This window comes from Monodelphis domestica, chromosome 6, assembly GCF_027887165.1.
Source record: "Monodelphis domestica isolate mMonDom1 chromosome 6, mMonDom1.pri, whole genome shotgun sequence".
NCBI lineage: Eukaryota > Metazoa > Chordata > Mammalia > Didelphimorphia > Didelphidae > Monodelphis > Monodelphis domestica.
Genome location: NC_077232.1, coordinates 112065060 through 112080944, shown reverse-complemented (window position 1 = coordinate 112080944; position 15885 = coordinate 112065060). Strand labels below are relative to the sequence as shown.

Genomic DNA, 15885 nt, shown 5'->3' with positions numbered 1-15885 from the left:
GAGAGGGCAGCAGGATTTGGCTCAGTATCTCTAGCCTAAGCCAAGAGATATGCAGTAATAATAGTCCTGGGCTTTTCTTCAAGCTTTTAACTTGTATTGGAAACATAAAGCACATTAGAGCTCTTGGTCTAAGTAAGGGAACCCTTTTTACTTGGCAGGGGAAATCAAACATTCTTTGACAAGTTTAGGATATAGTAATAAAGGTAAAAGGGGTTGGGAGGGAAAAATGGTGAAATCTCATTCATATATTTATAAAACTGAGGAATTATCAGGCTTGTTAATAGTCCTCATCTCTGAGAGTTAAAGCCATTTCATTCTGGATCAGGAAACCTTAATCTGAAAAAAAATGTGAGCTCTATTTTAGGTGAAATATTGTATGTTTATAAAGGGAACCACCAAAGGCAGTCAGTTGCCATCTCATACCAGGAAAGAAAAGGTTTTTCCCATTCTTTAGTAAAATGGTTCACAGCACAATTCATGAATATATGTCAAATCTCATATAATGGAATCTAGGGGAGCATTCACCCAGATTACTTAAATATTTTAATAATTATGCCTCCTTAACTTAGCCCTGCTCTCTTCCCAAAAGGCAATTAGCCCAAATCTTTTACCCTACCTGAACTGGTCTAAAGATACTAATAATGCGTTTTAAAAGAAGTTTACATGTTAATTTGATCCTCACCTGCATTCATTAGGATCTTGAACCCTTGGACTACATTTCCCACAATTCCTTTACACATACATGAAGAGGAAAAGGAATTGTGGGAAACATAGTCCAAGGGTTCAAGATTCTAATTAATACACAACACAATTGGCTTGTGAATGTTTATCTTTATTTTACTGGTGAAGAAAGTGAGGCAAAAGATATTAAATGGATTTTCCAGGATCACATGACTAATAAGTATCTGAGGTCGAATTTGAATTTTGGTCTTTGTGACTCTGAGGCAAGGTGCCTTAAAATACATATCAAATTCCTGTTTCCATCTTCCAAGCATAAAGGAGGAAATTGCTATGTGCGTTTGTGTGTGTGTGTGTGTGTGTGTTTCCCTAAGGCAACAATTTCCATTCTACCTATACACTGCAAAAGACCAACGTTGCCTCATAACTGAGTTTATCCTTCCACTCTGCTCTGTCAAGTTCCTTTTTCTTAAATAAAAGATCATCCCCAAATCATCTGTCTTGCATCAGGATCACCCTTTCAAGAAAATGTTCTTTTAATCGAGCACTCGCTTCCGGAAGTATGATTTATCATGTATATTTGCAAAGTGCTTTTCTCAGCTATCTAAGTCATTTATACTTACATGACTCCTAGAAGACTGAGCCAGGTCAGACCATTCATTTTATCAGGTACTATAAACTCCACAAAACATAAGAGAAAAATGGAACTCAGAAAACCTTTAGCTCTGCTAAGGCCAGATGTTAGAAAGAGGAGCCCAACTTTTTTAAAAAATATAGCCTTCTAGTTCCTGTCCTGACTCACAAAGCTCCTTCTTAGGTAGCCAGGTTTACTAGAAATCTCCCAAATTTTTAACAGCTTATGTTTTTATTTTCTTCCCCTCCATCCCCCTCCCCCATAAATTACACACACTCACACACACACTCACACATACACACACTTAATACTACTTCGGCAGGCTCTTTTGTTTCTTTTCAGTGGAAGAGGTTGTAGGATCAGTCATATCCTTACTACCCCAAAAACACTTCCAGTACCTTAATAAGATTCTCACTATCTGCAACCTGGGCCATACAGCTATAATATTTCCAATCCTCATCACTATCATTGACCACCCCCTAAGACTTCTTTCTACATTTCTTAAGAGATTTTGTGTGATTATAAAGGGTTTCACCAAAGGCAGGCAGTTGCAGTCTCTTAGCCTAGGAAGCTGAAATGTTATCTTATTCTCCAGGACAATGGTTCCAGTGGAACAACACACTTCATGAATATGGGTCAAGTCTCAGTTGTTGGAATTTACAGGAATGTTCACTCAGGTCATTTAAATAATATACTCATATGCTAATATAATATAGAATAACTTATTCTAATATATTAAATATAATATATGCTAACATTACATATTATGTAATAATATATGCATATAACATATACTCACATGCTTCCTCTCCACCATATTTCCTATTATTCTAAGAAATTCTGGCACACACGAATGCCACTTATTAAACACAATACCTTCTAATTCCCCACAGACTTGGATTCTGCTGCTCATCACCATTTCCCATCAGTCACTTTTGATGGTTTCTTGTCCTTAACATTACTCTACTTCCAAGACCTAAAACATGATATTATCACTTTCTGATCACAATCTCCAAATCCACAATTGGAAGGGACCACAGAATCATTCTAGACAGACACAAAACTGAATCAAAATTTCTTCTACGATGTTCCTCCAACAAAAAGTTATTAGACCTTTCACAGAAATTTTTTAAGTGCAAAGATCCTCTCTTCTTCTTGGTTTGGTCTCTATCAAATCTGAACAACTTGTAATTTTCAGAAAGTTTGTATTTTTTTCTACTAGGTTAAAATCTGTCTCTTAGCAACTGAAATCCTTATACCTGCTTTTTCCTTCTATGGTCAAACCATTTTCACTGTTAACTCTCCTATTTATTTGCGAATTCTGATCCTTCTTTTTGATCCTTCTTTTTGCTTTCACTCATGAGCCCTTATTAACCCTTTCTATTTTGCCTTGAAGATTCCATAAAAGTGCAGAATCATCACATCATAGAGCTGGGAGGGATCTAAGTGGTTATAGAGTTCAACTCCTTCATTTTATAACTGAAGACCAGAACCTGAGGCCCATGGAGGTTAAATAATATCACTCAAGTAATTGTTGGAAGAATACCAGAAATTTCAGATCTCTTGACTATAAATGAAGTATAAAAGAAGTATTCTTTCTACTATACACATATAAAGGGGGAAGGGGAGGAAGAAGAAGAGAGGAGATGAAGAAAAAAGAAGGTATTAGACTATGTGCAGCAAAGTAAAGAATATACAAAGATAACGGTGAACAGATTGATGTATTTGTAATCAATGAAGAGGTTGAACTAAAGACGAGGTTGAATAAATAGTCTGCCATAAGATTGTAGGAGACCTTGAATGCCAAAATAAAGCATTTGGACTTTCCCCCTAAAAGCAAATCAGTTGCACCAAGGGATCTTGAAAAGAGGAAGTCATGATAATCATAGAATTTGTTAACTTGATGAGGGAGTGGAATATTATTTAAAAGATTGATATTCTGGAGAAAGAATTATTGGAGTCATCTATCACATCAGGGTATTTATGGTTTTGTTTTGGGGTTTGGATTATGTATGAATTTACTCTTACAGCAATGACCAATGTAGAAGTGTATTTTGCATGACAATAAAAATAAAATTTTAAAAATAAAAGATTGTTTTAATGACCTAACAGGACTCCATATTCAGATTTTTTCCCACCACCAATCCATCCTATATGTCTCTACTCTTTAAATCTTTTTAAAATAAACCTAATCATGACACTCTCTCTTCAAAATCATTGAATAGCTTCCCATTTCCCATAGAACAAAGCCATTTTATATTTAACTGTTTATTAATTTTTTATTTATTAACTTAATTATTCCAGATTTAGAGTTCAATAGAATATCTGTAGGTGAAGAAAATCTACTACTGAGGAATAGCAAAATGCATCTATAACAATATGTGTATGTATATCTACTTTGCATCTATAATCTAGAACATGTGTATGTATATGTTAGCTATAATATATATGTGTTTGTATGTGTGGCTACAATGATTATCTCATTTATTAGATAATAACACTTTTTGTCCAAATTCATCAAAACCTACTATAAACAGGATCTATGCACTTCCTTGAATCAAAGTGGCTGTGTGAGAATCTTATCCATGCCCTTAGGAACTAATTTAAATGGAATGTGCCATCTCAAAATTAGATATAGATATTCTGAGGGTTTGAATTTGAGAAGCTTAAATAAGCATGTCCTTCCATAAAAAACCTAAGAAACAAAAATAGGCCTGAGATGTGTCAGAGAAAATAGATAGGGGAAAACATGTTGAAAATTATTATTTGTAATTGGGAAAATAAAATAGCTTTTAAAAAATAAAAGAAAGGTGATCTGAAGATGGATTATTGGCTCTATATACATGTCAGAGTAAAAGATCTGGCCTGAGGAAAGTACCATGAAAATATTATCTTTATGCCCACTTTTCACTGCTAATATTGGTCTAGCAATATTATTTTGGTAATAAAGGTATATGTCAATAATGGGACATGAACTTAGATGTTCTCAAAGCAAAGGTTGATGTTCTATCCATCCTTGAAGTCTAAAATTCTAAAAGCACAAAAATTTTAGATTTCTAAGACTTACATCAAAAAACTTTAGTAAAGTTCCCCATTGTATCAATGTACACTAGATATTGAGCTGTGCCTAACTCCTCAGTAAGTATTCAGTAAAATCTGTTGTTCAGACACATCTGACTCCTTGTGACCTCACAGGTCCATACTATGCCATCTTCCTCTATCTTCAAAAGTCTATCCAAATCATGGTCATTGCTTCCACATTACCACCTGTCCATCTCATCCTCTGCTGTCCCCTTCTTTCACCTTCAATCTTTCCCAACATCAGTGTCTTTTTGTAATAAAATATGATAATCTGGAAAATATTTCTGGTTGTGGTAAATGGATATATTCTGGCTGACTAAAGAGCTGCTAAGGGGAACCTTCAGAATGACTAGTTGTTATGGAGATAGAAGTATTTCTGAGAGATGGAGAGATAGAGAGATGCTACTAGAGGGGTTGCCCTGGGTTGCTTATTGATCACTAATATATCAAACTATTTCCTACCCTACCTCCTCCCTTCACCTCCCAGTTTTCCACCCAAAGCCCTCCTGCCACCCTTTCCCCTCTCCCGGTCTTAATCAGTCACCTTTCTATATAACTCAAAGGTGAACTGTGAGATTTAGAGATGATACACTTGTTCTCTTTCTCAGGTAAGGAGGTTTATTGGGAAAGATAGGACAGGATGGAAATTGAAGGTGAGAGGGATAGGGGTGTCCCTAGTCTACAAGGAGAATTAGGAGGGTTTGGGAAATATCAGTCCAGTCACAGTTGTGACTCAGGGACAGTCAGAGAGTTTGGAGGACAAGTATCTTTCTTCCTTTCTTCTTTCTTTAGTCAGATAATCTCTGCTTGAGTAATTCAAGTCCAGACTCTGTCAAAATCCACAAAGGTCTCTCTCTCTGCCTAAGTCAGGAAAAGCCAGTCTCTCCCCTTTGGTCAGAAAACCCCAAAGAGCCCAAATCTCCTCAGTTCATCTCTCCTGGCCAGCTCCAACTGACTCTCCAAGGAACATTCTGTTTGGAATCTTCACCTTGATTAGCAGATCAGGTCCCCAGCTTTGTTTCTTGCATGTTTGGCTTGTCTTGTAAGTCCTCCCTTTCTTCATGCCTCTTCCACATTTTGCAAAGTGGCTGGTTTCATTATGAGACCAAAGTATTTAAGCTTTAGTTTCAGTATTTTCTTTCAAAAGAATAGTCTGAATTAATTTCTTTAAGTATTGACTGATGGTCAGTAAATAAATGTTTAATTAAATGAGAACCAATTCCGGTTACAAGCACTGGGAGGAAGATATAATAGTGGCCTGGAACTCTTAGAAATTATACCCACTGGGCAAGTTTCAAAGGAATTTTCCCTAACTGCTCTATGAAAATTATCCAATCCCAGACATGCCAGATCAGATATATAAATGTAGGAAATGAGGCCCTTCTATCTTAGAATCATAGATTCTCAGATTTGTAGCTGGAAGGAACCTCAGAGGTATTCAAATCCACATCCTTCATCTAATACATGAAGAAACTGAAATTTAGAGACATTATAATATCTTTGCAAAAATCATACAGCTAAAGAGTAGCAGAGCCAAGATTAAAAATTCAGGACTAAAATCGCAAATCCAATATTTTTTCAATTGAAACATTTGCCATTATCTAACTTATATGCTAAATAAAACCTGTTTAATATCAAAGTAGAGTTTATAAAACTAAAGAAAGTATTAATTTTCTTTAGTTTCTGTGATTCTCTACCTGGTAAGAATTACTAACAAAGAGTTCAAAAGTTAAAATTGTTTAATTCACACCTCACAAATTTGATATTGACATTTTCAAAATAATGAACTATTTTTGTTTTTGTTAAATTATTCCTCGGTCATCTTCAACTCTTAGTGATTCCATTTGGGGTATTCTTGTCAAAGATGCTAGAAAAGTTTTCATTCCTTCTCCAGCTCATTTTACAGATGAGGAAACTGAAGCAAGCCGAATTAAGTGACTTGTTCAGGGTCACACAGCTAATGTCAGTTCAGATTTTAGCATAGGAAGATGTCTTCCTCACTTCAAGACCAACACTCTTTCCACTGCACCACCTAGCTTAATTTATCATTTAATTTCATGTCCACATAGCTCTTAAATTTTTAAGAAATTGGTGGAATTGACAACATTAAGAGGAATAAACAGCCAAGTGCCTTCCCCATAATAGGTGATGAAGATATCACCCAAGTTCACAACTTTTCCTTCTGAAATTCTCATAACCAATCAGTTGCTTACTCTTTTCAGTTGTACATACAAATCTCTAATTTCTGACTCTTTTCATTCCTACAACTACCATACTAAACTCCTATCGCCTATCATCTGAACTATTGTAATAGCATTCTAGCCAAGTATGGTGGAAAGAACCATGGACAAGTAATTAGGAAAACCTTAGTTCAAATCTGCCCTTAGATGCTTAATAAATCTATATTCTTGAGAAAGTACCTTCACCTTCTGCACCTCCGTTCCTTCATCTATAAAATGAGAGAATCAGAATAGGTGCTCTCTTTTTATTTCCATTTCTAAAGTGATCATCCTATTTTCTCCTTATCTCTAGTCTCTCCCCAAATACAATGCATCATCAATACCACTGCAAAAATAATGTTCCTAAAAATATAGACCTGACATAATTTAACTGCTTAAAAATGTTTAGGGTCTTCCTATTTGCTATCTGGCAAAATATATAGTCCTATCTTGCAAGCTACTGCTCTTTCCTTCTCAAATAACCTATTTACTCATCTTTGTACATACTACTTTCCCTAGCAAAGAATGTTCCCTATTTTTATCTTTGTATTCCCTGTACCTAGAATAGTGCTTCCCACATTAGATGCTTAATACATGTTGACCTAAACCATCTCTCTCTCTCTCTCTCTCTCTCTCTCTCTCTCTCTCTGTCATTTCACCCCATCCTTATCTCTCTCTTCCTTTACAAAGGCTCTGAAAAGCATAACCTTTGACCACAGAAAAATGCTCTAGCATTACTTTGTCAGACAGTTTTCAAAATATTCCATGATGATCTATATATATCATGATATATATATCTATAGATATATAGATATATATAAGAGATTCATTCCCACTACAGACTGGTTCCTAGAAAATTGTTTGCCCTGAGTTAGCCTGTTTTTACTTTTGTTCAAAAAGTGGGAGGGAAAGGGATAAAATGGATAGCAAAATGTCAGAAAATTATTATTAAAATTTGTTATCAGCATGTAATCTGGAAAAATATTTTTAAAGTAAGGAAGCCCATGGCTCAGTAAAAGTGGAGGGCAGAACTTTTCATAGGTAGTATCCCAAATCCTTCCTGAATAAAGCACCTTGCAAAATTTAAATAGGTATATATAGGTACATAAGTATGCTTTTTAAATGTTCAATATTCATGTTCTCTATCCCTAAAAAGTAATATATGCTATTTTTAATAAAATTGAATTTCAAACATTTTAAAAGCAATTTAAGGGGATGGGGTAAAGATTCTATAATATCCCTTGTGGTAACTGGGGCCAAATCAAAATTCAGCAAAACCAAGAATTGGATTCTCTGCTTTCAATTTTAGTTTAAAAGTCATCTCTTAATTTAAGAAAAAAATTCTGCCCTTATGGGAGTACATGGCTATTAAACTATATGTCAAATATAATAGGCTAATTATCTACACAAATGTCTTTGCATGGGAAGGTGATAATTCTGTGCCCTTGATTAGTTTCTATGAGATCATATTTGTCACTCGATCATATTTATTCAAGTAATTTTAAATTTATTAATACAGAATAGCTTCTCCTAATTCAACTCACAATTCTTTATGGATTGGATGAAAAATAAAATAGTACTTAGGAGGGAAGAATGTATAAAATTAAATTAATTGTATATTTTGGTTTACTATGAGCAAGGCAGTGTCCTCAGCAGCCCAGAGGACATGCTTTTGAGGAATAACAGTCCCTCCCTTTAGGGAGCTTGCTTTCAAAACAGGGGAACAACTACCTAGAATACAAGTTAGAATCAGATTAATTATATAGCTTAATTCTTCCAAAGGTCTCTAAATGCTATCAATGTAAGTATTGCCTCTGTTGGCAAAAATTCCAGCACATTAGGAGGCAAATTTGATGAGTTGCTCTTGTTTAAAAGAAAATCATTACCAAATTTCCCATGTTCTGGTGATGAGCTTTTCCAGACTTCACTAAAATAGTCTTCGGGTGGCAGACACAAAGTCCTCTGTGGGGCTGCTATTCAGAACCTTTTCAGTTTAAAAGAATATGCCAGATTTGAGGTTCTACAAAAGAGATCCTGGAAAACCCAAGGTTACCTCCATGCCATAATAAAGCATAAGAAGAGGATATTAGTGAATGGTTAAGTGCATAGAAATGACCTGACAGAGGACCCAACAGTTTTAAAGAAGAAAAGATCACTTATAGCCAGGGAGATCCTGGAAGTCAGGATGTCAAAGGATCAAAGGTAACACTTGTGTTGAGCCTTGAAATATGAGAGGAGTTTTAACAGATAATAAAAGGAGTAGGAAAATGAAACACCTCAAATGATATGCCAATGCATGCAAGTAATAAAGGGTATTTTACCTCTATGGACTTTCATTTTCCCATCCATAAATGATGGTGGTTAGACTGACTTATATCTAAAGACCCTTTCAGTTCTTAATCCTGTGATTAATCTCTGGAAAAACTAAGAGGAAGGTAAGGCAAATAATTGCACACAGGTGAACGATTCCTGGAAAAATGACTTTCTTTCCAACTGTTTATTTTGGAAACATTATGAGTAATTCAATCTGTACTGTCAACTCAAAGAGAGAGTCTGTCGACCTTCTTACTTTGCCCATTCTTACTGAAAATTGGTTACTCTCCTTAGGGATTTTAGAAGAGAATGAAAGGGATGCGACTTATAGGTTGGCAACACCAACAGAAATGGGGGAAAGTGCCTTGTTTGGTTCAGTGGATTGAGAACCTGACCTAGAGATTGTAGGTCCTGGGTTCAAATCTTGACTCAGATACTTCCTAACTGTGTGACCCTTGCCAAGTCACTTAACCCTACTTGCCTAGCCCTTACCACTCATCTGCCTGGTATTGGTTCTATGATGAAAGGTAAGAGTTTAAAAAACAAAAAGGAAACAAGGGCTATGAAACAAAATTGATTATTAGGTGTTCCCAGTTAGAATGTGTTGAAGCAATAGAAACCAAGAAATATTTCAATGGATCCACACTGTCTCTACTGGGGTTTTCTCATTATAGTTCTGAATGCTCTTCCCTAATAAACTCTACAGAACTTCTACACAATGAGCAAGACAACCTTTTTCCAAGTCTTAGAGATATACATAGGAGTCAGGTCAACCCTGTGACCACCCAACCATTAGCTTCACTTTCACCAAATCACTGACCTAATTTTTCTGCTCATAAATTTAGTGTAAAACAAACATGATTAAGAGTATTAAATGTAATTTCTTGTGCTGGTGGTAGTTAAGCAAGTAACCAATCATCTTCTCCACAGCTGAAAGTTTTACTTTAATAATTTTATGGGGAGTTTTTAAATATTCATGCTTAATTCTAATATATTAAAGAGAGATTTATTATATGTATATATATAATATTTATGAATATATCTAGTCCTGCATATAATTATAAAGATATATAGATAGATAGAAATATCTATATAAATTAGCATTTTCATAATACTTTAAGGTCTGCAAAGTATCCTACAAGTACTATCTCAGGCTCACAACCTTAGGAGGAAGGCTAAGTGGTTTTCACAGGGAAACATAGTGAATAGGTGCCTAAGGAAGGATTTGAACTCAAGTCTTCCTGAAGTTTTAATACATTGCCTGACATGTAATAGGAGTTTAATAAACGTTTATTGTTTGAGTGTATGATTGACTCCAGATACAATAATCCATCTACTGTGCCCCCAGTTGTCTTTATAAATAATGTTATGGATAAAGGAAAACCAACTCTTTCTCTGATATAACTAAAACTTTATTTAAAAGGAAAAAAATAACAGGAGCTCTAGCCGCTTAAAATTCACTAAACCTCTCTGCTACTCTGAATCTTCTCAGATTCAAAGTTTTTGTTTTTGTTTTTGTTTTTTTCCCCTTGGTGTGGAATCAGTCCTTATATAGACCAATCCCAGCATCTGGATGTAGGGGATGTGGCCCCTCACCAGCAGAGGACTGGTCCATTCAAGACCAATCCCATGGCAGGAAGTAGGGGGGAGGGACCCCTGGGGTACACTGGGGGATGCAATTTCCCCCACCTCTCACCACAATATTTTAAAACTCAAATTTACAATCAAGTCCTTCCAGTGAATAAGATTTAAGGTAAAAATATTGGTTAATTTGGAGAGAAAAGAAAAGAGAGCACAAAAAAAACAAATCAATTTTCCACCTGCTGCCAATTTTCTTGTGAAAAGTCTGACAAGGATGGAAGTTGAGCATCATGGGCTTGGCACAAAGACAGAACCAGAAGGATACAAGGAAATCAACTCTTCAGATGACAACTTTTCTCACTTTAATGCAGCTATTTCATAAAGCATCTTTGGGCAAAACATTACATTTAAAATTTTATAACTATAGAGAAGAGTTGACAGGACACCAACAGGAGGCTTCCCTTATCACCAGTGAAGCAGAGCAATGGGGCAGTGTGGCTCCTGGGAGGAGGGCATTCTCTGAGTTGCCTAATAGGGAATGTGAAATGATGGACAAGGAGTCCAGAAACCACCTTAATTGTGCCATGGCAAACAAGTGACTGGTGGGTAAGTAGGATGCCCAGTCTATGGGTTGGTTAAGTCTTAGCATACATATATTCTTGGACCTGGGGCCGACCCAATTAAACCCAGTGCCACTGGTGAGTGTTAAGCTTGCTGTTTTCCAAAGATCAATGATTTTCTAAGTTTGGCTACTCTTTCAATCATTACAAGTATGAAGGAGAATACAGGTATGAAGGTTGGTTGATCGCTTTTTTAGGGCTGATCATCCTCCTTTGGGGTCCATCTGCCACCCAACTCTCAGCTGTGGCTCCAAGAAGCCACATTGTGCTCAATGGCTCCACCCTGGTAAGCAGGATGAACTAGAATCAGGATCAATGAGGGGCTCAGACTCATCAGGGAGGCAGAGAAGGGGAGTGTATAGCCCAAGAAGATGAAAACAATTTGTTCCAACGGTCATGAAAGAGGCAGAAGCAGGACCGTAGAGCACTTAGAGCTTGGTCATTCATAAAAGAAAACAAGGTTATCTACTGCATCCCAAGCCATCACTAAATCATTTTTACTTTTATCTTGCCACTGGACTTCCATGATTCTGGAAAAGAGTATGATGCCCATTACTCGGTGCAACTTTGATTCACTTAACTCCAATTTACATGCAAATCAAGACCTATGATGTCATTAGTCCTCTTTGAACCCCAGCCCTGATGCGTTAAGGACCCTAGATACAAACCTAGTCTGGTTAAACAATACTTGCAGTCAGTCCATTAATGTGTACAGACCTTACATCTTTCTGACTTATTAGAAATTTGGTTTTGTTAGGATAGATTTCAAGTGCTCAATGTCACTTAATTACTCCCTTAAACTGTAGCCAAGGAATAGCCAGGAAAGAATGGAGATAAACAAAAAATTGTTATTTTAAAAAGTTAGCTGCCCAAATCAGTTAATTCATTTTCATGTTCCATACAATGTTCACATATGCTTATCTAAATTATATTGAAAATGGATAACATAACTGATTAAAATAGATGAGTCAAGGACCTGGAAATCTAACAATGTCCTTTGAAAACAGTTTTCAGTTCCTCAAAATCCTCTATATGCTTCTGAAATATATATATATTTTTTCTATGTCAGTTCCCTTTAAGTAGATGAGAATGAATTCAAAGTCACACTTGGGTGGCAAGACATACAGTCAACCTCTCTTCCCCTAAAAAGAAAAAAAAATACACTCAAAAATAAATATCTCTAGTCAGCACAAAAATGAAAATCCATCAGATCCTATAACTAAATGGCACTATAGATAGCATTTAATAACAGGTCGAGGATAGAGGCCTCTGACATTCCATTCCCAAGGCAGTGAAACAGTTGAGCTAGACCCAGAAATCATTGGCTCTCCATTCAGGAGATTAGATTGAAGCCAATTTAGTACTTCAATAGAAGGTTGAACATTAGACCTTAAATGAGATAACACGCTAGAGTGATAAATGCTATCAGAGGTGACTAATAAGTCTAAAAAGACTGAAAAATTATGACAGTTATAGCATTTGCTGCTTTTTACTAATCAATCACTGACAAGCCAACACTGGCCTTGCTAGAGCTATGATACGGCTTGAATCACAGCTAGAATTTGAGGCAAACAGCCTGATGAAAGGTACCCAGCAGGCTGCAATGAAGAAGGCTCAAACTTGCCAAATATCTGAACCAAAATTCCGCCACTTGTATATGACACAAACTCCAAACAAAGGTGCCTCTTTGCTGAGATGAATAACTTCTTTAAGATTATTCTCCGTAAAGTAGTATTTTATCTATCCATTATTAGTAAAGAAGAGAGTAAAGAAGTTGATCATTTGAGCTGTTTCTGAGGCTATGAAAGGGGAAGAATGGCATATTGTTGAACAAAGAGTAAGCAAGCAATGTTCATTTTTAAACACTAAAGAGAAGTGAGTATTGACAACAGCCTTGCATGGGGAAAGGCTCTGGGAGGCGGAGGTAAGCCGAGAGGAAACCTGGTGCATAGCGATGGTTGGGAGATGTAGGCTATCAGATGCCTGCTAGTATTTATAATAGTATAGGATGCTGCTTGTTTGTGTGAGGGAATTTACAACCCAGTGATTTTCCCTACCAAGGTTATACTTATCTCTTTGCAAAGCTTGCCAGTTCCTGGTGTTTTCCTATTCTTCCAACTTAGGAGTCAGGGAAAGAAAAATTCTCCCTGATAAACAGGAACTTAAAAGGCAAGCCATTGCAGAAAGATAAAGATATAAATGCTCCATCTACATAAAAAAAGTATCCATGAGGCACGATGCTGCTTAATCTCTCTCGGTAAACTTCCAAATCCCTTTCCATTTAGTGTCTAGTACACTTTGTACAAATACCAATCCCCTTCAGTCTCACCCTGATGTCAAATGACAGTGGGAAAGCCTCCCATTCGAGATTTGTCTTATAGTCCTTTAGCTTCCAGTCTTCTTCAAACAAAGGCTCTGCCTCCAATTCCCTGCTGGAGACTACTTTCCCATGTGACACAAGGCCTGGCATGGGGAAGCAGGAGAGGGGAAAAAAAGGCTTCTCCATAGATCCTCCATGACATAAATTAGAGAGTTACTGTCCAATTCCATCCCCATCAAGGTCCTTGAATGTAGCCTCCCACTGAGCTAGGAGCTATTGGATTTCCATCTGTGTCTCCCACCACTGGTGGCTATTGTTTAAATAAACATTGCTTTGTATTACTTTTATGTTTTTTATTCAATACATGTTGATGCCTGGTTAAAAGGAAAGAAAATTGCAGTATTAAAAGACTAGTATTTTCAGAGTCTTGTGATGTAAATTGCTAATTTAAAACCCAAAATATTGTTAAAGTGTCTTTATTTAATGGCAGGTGATTGCAAGCTGTAATTTGCAAGCTGTAGTTGCAGATGGTAATGTTTTTCCTCTCTTTTCAGCAGTATAGTACAGTATTTACTGCAGATCTATGCAGGCACTGAACGGCCAACTGTGAAGGGAAATACTCATGAGTAAGATTAACAGCACAGTGCTAGAAGGCAAAGCCCATGTTTAAGACTCGCTGAATTCTCAGTGGAGCTAGAGTCCCCTCCCCTCGGTGATGGGTGTGTATTAGTTCAGCTAGAGAGACTTGGAACTCCATCAAGCCTGTTGCTGTCTAGTCCTACCCAGAGATGAAATGAGGGTTCAACCTACTGAGGTTTTATGATGTTTTGCTGGGAGGTGAAGAAAGTCTGCAGAATTATAGAAGAGGAAAATCTCAATAATTATAGTTGATGTTCATCTGGCATTCTTCATGATTTACAAAGTGTTCTTTATATCTGATCTCATTAGATCCTTAAACCTACACTGTCATATACACAGCATGACTGGTATTTCCATATTTATGGATGGGGACATCAAGGATTAAGGAACTTGGTCAAGGCTACAACCCCATTCTGGTGCCCAGACAAAGCACCACAAACCATGCTCCCCAAACAAGAAATAGGATGCAGACATTTAGTTGAAGATTAGGAGGAATAAGAGTAAGGGGAACTAGAAGAATAAAAAAGAGGAGAAGAGGAAGAAATTCACCAGATGCCGCCATCTTTTCCTTTTTGTCTCTCCCATCAGAATATGAACTCTTTGAGGAAGGGCAGACACTGTTTTTTTTTACCTTTGTCACCTTATTTTAGCACAATGCCTACCACAAAGTAAATGTTAAATAAATGTTTTGGGGATGATTGACTATTTGACTGATGTTCTTTCCAGTTGAGAGTTAAAACAGTATAATAGGTCAAGAGTCAGCTTCATTGTCTAAAAGACACGGTTTCAAGCTCTGTTTCTAACATATACTGGCCACATGACCCTCTGCAAGCCACAAAATCCTCAGTGCCCCAAACAGACAGAGTATGTGCCCTTCTGCAACAGTGGAAAGGAAGGAGGGGGAGAAATAAGCATAATAAGAGCTAACTAAGATCTATTATATGGAGAATGATAGAAGACTGCAAGTGCTCTTGGCACATTCTAAACTCAGCACTCTATGTCTAAGCCCTTGTGTCACTGCCCTAATGACAATTCTACAGCAAGGTTGAGAAGTGGCCAAACTGAGATCCCAATACTTTCAGATTCTTATCTCACTTAGCTTCATTGCCAAGATACACAAGATCAGAGCATCCTCAAGGGGTCTGGAAAGAAAGATAGGAAGTTACTCGAATCCTAGACAGGAAGAGTTTCAAATTCACTTTTTCATAAATAACTTAGCTACTTGCCCCAACAAATCAGGTTTTTTTTTGTTTGTATTTTTTGGGGGGGGGAGATTAAGATATTTAAAATAATTTCCCCCTCTAAAATAGCCAGTGCTTTGTTTTCTTTTTTAAAGGCTTTATTAAGTTTAGGAGTTTGTTGTTGTTACAGTCCTATTTCTAAAGTCACCTGGTTAGCTTTGTTTATTTGAGGATTTAGTCCTACCTTAATTATCCTATGCCTCATGGAAGTATAAAATTCAAGGACTCATGGGAAGGAATATACCCTAACTCAATTGCTTTTATACTAAGATATTCCAAATGGATTCCAAATCTTTTTAAGGTTTTGAGAGAAGAGCAAGAAAACAATATATAAAGGTATCAGATATTCTAAAGGAAATTGAGGAAAGAGACACACTAAGACGAAACTAAGAATTCCGAATATAATTACTACTATTTGATGGTGGTAATGGAAAGAACAGTGACTTGGTTCAAGTCCCCAATCTGTCACTACTTACATGTATGACCTCAGGGAAGTAAATTAGCCTCTCTAGACCTCATCATCCATAAAAGGATGGAATTGAAATAGTGGAATAGATGA

The 15885-nt window shown here is 36.6% G+C and overlaps 1 long non-coding RNA gene across 2 annotated transcripts in view; it reads right to left on the bottom strand.

The window, feature by feature from the left end:
• The window catches only part of LOC103098017 (uncharacterized), a 159372-nt gene that overhangs the window by 130723 nt on the left and 12764 nt on the right, over window positions 1-15885 (bottom strand). The gene's annotated exons all lie outside the window — the stretch shown is intronic.